The sequence below is a fragment of the Harmonia axyridis genome, chromosome X (genome assembly GCF_914767665.1).
Source record: "Harmonia axyridis chromosome X, icHarAxyr1.1, whole genome shotgun sequence".
Taxonomy (NCBI): Eukaryota; Metazoa; Arthropoda; class Insecta; order Coleoptera; family Coccinellidae; genus Harmonia; species Harmonia axyridis.
Genome location: NC_059508.1, coordinates 35,855,233 through 35,860,232, shown reverse-complemented (window position 1 = coordinate 35,860,232; position 5,000 = coordinate 35,855,233). Strand labels below are relative to the sequence as shown.

Here is a 5,000-nt window from a genome sequence, read left to right as displayed (position 1 = left end):
ATGTTCCGATACAAAATTTGAACCAAGATAGATACAGATATGATTCCTTCTTAAATATACGTTGATTATCGAACAGAATATGGTAAATATTTTGCGATGACCGAGGATTTCATGAATTTTTTTTTTTTTTCGAAAAAATTTTCTATTATCGGAATTTCCTCAAATTTCATTTGGTTGCCTCCTAATGCTTATTAAAAATGATAACCAACAATCAGAATCATTATTTATCATTTATTTCAATTTTTATAATGAAAAACGTTCACGTCCTTTCGCGCCTCTCGATCGTCGTTTACGTGATGCATCGGTCAGCCCTAGTTTACGTGGTGCATCGGTAAGATCGAGTTCACGTTCTGCATCGGTCTGCCCGAGTTTACGTGGTGCATCGGTAAGATCGAGATTACGTGGTGCATCGGTAAGATCGAGTTCACGTTCTGCATCGGTCTGCCTGAGTTTACGTGGTGCATCGGTATGATCGAGTTTACGTTCTGCATCGGTGTGATCTAGTTTACGTTGTGCATCGGTAAGATCGAGATTACGTGAAGCATCGGTATGATCGAGTTTACGTTCTGCATCGGTCTGGACTCTGAGATATATTTTCGACGTGAAAATGTTCCGATACAACTTTTGAACCAGGATAGTTAGAGAGATGATTTTTTCTGGGATGTACGTTGATTGGGGAATGGATTGTGGAAAATAACTTGCCATGACCGAGGTGTTCTCGAATTTTTTTTTTTTTTCGAAAAATATTTTCTGATTTTGGATTTCACTCAAATTTGATTTCGTTGCCTTCTAATGTGTTCTAAAAGAGTAAATCAGTAATCAGAATCAGAAAATATTTTTCGGATTTTTTTTTTTTTGAAAAAAAATTTTCTGATTTTGGAATTTCCTCAAATTTGATTTGGTTGCCTTCTAATGTGTTTTTAAAGCGTAAATCAGTAATCAGAATCAATATTCATTGTCGACTTTAATTTTTATAAGGAAAAATGTTCACGTCCTTAAACGCCTCCCCATCATTAGCCCGAGTCCAAGTCGATGTCAGTCCCGAGCGGACGGTGTCAGATACTACCTATCGCCCCGGTCTGGACTTGGCGAGGTATTTCGACGTGAAATGTTCCGATACAACTTTTGAACCAGGATAGTTAGAGAGATGATTTCTTCTATGTTGTACGTTGATTGTGGAATGGATTGTGGGAAATAACTTGCCATGACCCAGGTGTTCTTGAATTTTTTTTTTTTTCGAAAAAAATTTTCTGATCTTGAAATTTCCTCAAATCTGATTGCGTTGCCTTCTAATGTGTACTAAAAGAGTAAATCAGTAATCAGAATCAATATTCATTGTCGACTTTAATTTTTATAAGGAAAAATGTTCACGTCCTTAAACGCCTCTCCATCGTTACCCCGACTCCAAGACGATGTTAGACCGGAGCGGACGGTGTCAAATGCGACCGATCTCCCCGGTCTGGACTTAGCGAGATATTCCGACGTGAAATGTTCCGATACAAAAATTTAACTGTGATAGTTAGAGAGATGGTTCCTTTTGTGATGTACGTTGATTGTGTAATAGAATATGGAAATAAACTTGAGATGACCGAGGTCTTCTGGGATTTTTTTTTTTTTTCGAAAAATATTTTTCGATTTCGGAAATCCCTCAAATTTCATTGAGATATGTCCTAATGTGTTCTTAAAACTTAAATCAACAATCAGAATTAATATCCAAAAGTTATTTCATTTTTTATAAGGAAAAACGTTCACGTCCTTTCCGCTCCCAAAAAGTGAGATATCATAGAAAATATCGCTATATTTGTTGTTTACGGCCATACCACGCTGAAATTGCCAGTTCTCGTCAGAACACTGAAGCCAAGCAGCGTCGGGCGCGGTTAGTACTTGGATGGGTGACCGCTTGGGAACACCGCGTGCTGTAAGCTTTTTTTTTACGTTCTGCATCGGTCTGCCGAGATAACGTGGTGCATCGGTATGATCGAGTTTACGTTCTGCATCGGTAAGATCGAGATTACGTGATGCATCGGTAAGATTGAGATTACGTGGTGCATCGGTAAGATCGAGTTTACGTGGTGCATCGGTAAGATCCAATTCACGTTCTGCATCGGTAAGATCCAGTTCACGTGGTGCATCGGTAAGATCGAGATTACGTGGTGCATCGGTAAGATCGAGTTTACGTGGTGCATCGGTAAGATCCAATTCACGTTCTGCATCGGTAAGATCCAGTTCACGTGGTGCATCGGTAAGATTGAGATTACGTGGTGCATCGGTAAGATCGAGTTTACGTGGTGCATCGGTAAGATCCAATTCACGTTCTGCATCGGTAAGATCCAGTTCACGTGGTGCATCGGTAAGATTGAGATTACGTGGTGCATCGGTAAGATCGAGTTTACGTGGTGCATCGGTAAGATCCAATTCACGTTCTGCATCGGTAAGATCCAGTTCACGTGGTGCATCGGTAAGATCGAGATTACGTGGTGCATCGGTAAGATCGAGTTTACGTGGTGCATCGGTAAGATCCAATTCACGTTCTGCATCGGTAAGATCCAGTTCACGTGGTGCATCGGTAAGATTGAGATTACGTGGTGCATCGGTAAGATCCAGTTCACGTGGTGCATCGGTAAGATGGAGATTACGTGGTGCATCGGTAAGATCGAGATTACGTGGTGCATCGGTAAGATCTACTTTACGTTCTGCATCGGTCTGCCCTTGTTTACGTGGTGCATCGGTAAGATCGAGATTACGTGAAGCATCGGTATGATCGAGTTTACGTTCTGCATCGGTCTGCCCGATATTACGTGGTGCATCGGTCTGCCCTAGTTTACGTGGTGCATCGGTTTGGACTTAGAGATATATTTTCGACGTGAAAATGTTCCGATACAACTTTTGAACCAGGATAGTTAGAGAGATGATTTTTTCTGGGATGTACGTGGATCGGGGAATGGATTGTGGGAAATAACTTGCCATGACCGAGGTGTCCTCGAATTTTTTTTTTTTTCGAAAAAAATTTTCTGATTGTGGAATTTTCTCAAATTTGATTTGGTTGCCTCCTAATGTGTTCTAAAAGAGTAAATCAGTAATCGGAATCGAAAAATATTTTTCGGATTTTTTTTTTTTTCGAAAAAAATTTTCTGATCGTGGAATTTCCTCAAATTCGATTTGGTTGCCTTCTAATGTGTTTTTAAAGCGTAAATCAGTAATCAGAATCAATATTCATTGTCGACTTTAATTTTTATAAGGAAAAATGTTCACGTCCTTAAACGCCTCCCCATCATCAGCCCGAGTCCAAGTCGATGTCAGTCCCGAGCGGACGGTGTCAGATACTACCTATCGCCGAGGTCTGGACTTGGCGAGATATTACGACGTGAAATGTTCCGATACAACTTTTGAACCAGGATAGTTAGAGAGATGATTTCTTCTATGTTGTACGTTGATTGTGGAATGAAATACGTAAAATAACTCGCCATGACCGAGGTGATTACGATTTTTTTTTTTTTTCGAAAAAAATTTTCTGATCGTGGAATTTTCTCAAATTTGATTTGGTTGCCTCCTTATATGTTCTAGTAGCGATAATCAACAATCAGAATCAAAATCCATGGTCGGGTTTGATTTTTATAAGGAAAAATGTTCACGTCCTTTTTTACAACCCCGACTCATTGACGATGTTAGAACCGAGCCGGCGGTGTCAGATACGACCGATCGCCCCGGTCCCGATCGTCATTTACGTTGTGCATCGGTCTGCCCGAGATTACGTGGTGCATCGGTATGATCGAGTTTACGTGGTGCATCGGTAAGATCCAATTCACGTTCTGCATCGGTAAGATCCAATTCACGTTCTGCATCGGTAAGATCCAGTTCACGTGGTGCATCGGTAAGATGGAGATTACGTGGTGCATCGGTAAGATCGAGATTACGTGGTGCATCGGTAAGATCTACTTTACGTTCTGCATCGGTCTGCCCTTGTTTACGTGGTGCATCGGTAAGATCGAGATTACGTGAAGCATCGGTATGATCGAGTTTACGTTCTGCATCGGTCTGCCCGATATTACGTGGTGCATCGGTCTGCCCTAGTTTACGTGGTGCATCGGTTTGGACTTAGAGATATATTTTCGACGTGAAAATGTTCCGATACAACTTTTGAACCAGGATAGTTAGAGAGATGATTTTTTCTGGGATGTACGTGGATCGGGGAATGGATTGTGGGAAATAACTTGCCATGACCGAGGTGTCCTCGAATTTTTTTTTTTTTCGAAAAAAATTTTCTGATTGTGGAATTTTCTCAAATTTGATTTGGTTGCCTCCTAATGTGTTCTAAAAGAGTAAATCAGTAATCGGAATCGAAAAATATTTTTCGGATTTTTTTTTTTTTCGAAAAAAATTTTCTGATCGTGGAATTTCCTCAAATTCGATTTGGTTGCCTTCTAATGTGTTTTTAAAGCGTAAATCAGTAATCAGAATCAATATTCATTGTCGACTTTAATTTTTATAAGGAAAAATGTTCACGTCCTTAAACGCCTCCCCATCATCAGCCCGAGTCCAAGTCGATGTCAGTCCCGAGCGGACGGTGTCAGATACTACCTATCGCCGAGGTCTGGACTTGGCGAGATATTACGACGTGAAATGTTCCGATACAACTTTTGAACCAGGATAGTTAGAGAGATGATTTCTTCTATGTTGTACGTTGATTGTGGAATGAAATACGGAAAATAACTCGCCATGACCGAGGTGATTACGATTTTTTTTTTTTTTCGAAAAAAATTTTCTGATCGTGGAATTTTCTCAAATTTGATTTGGTTGCCTCCTTATATGTTCTAGTAGCGATAATCAACAATCAGAATCAAAATCCATGGTCGGGTTTGATTTTTATAAGGAAAAATGTTCACGTCCTTTTTTACAACCCCGACTCATTGACGATGTTAGAACCGAGCCGGCGGTGTCAGATACGACCGATCGCCCCGGTCCCGATCGTCATTTACGTTGTGCATCGGTCTGCCCGAGAT

At 40.5% G+C, this 5,000-nt stretch overlaps 1 non-coding gene across 1 annotated transcript; it reads left to right on the top strand.

Annotated features, from left to right (window-relative positions):
* The first annotated feature begins 1,806 nt into the window (after positions 1-1,806).
* LOC123688336 lies at positions 1,807-1,925 on the top strand. The gene has a single exon (XR_006749864.1). It is a non-coding gene; the product is annotated as a 5S ribosomal RNA (ribosomal RNA).
* Positions 1,926-5,000: the final 3,075 nt, after the last annotated feature.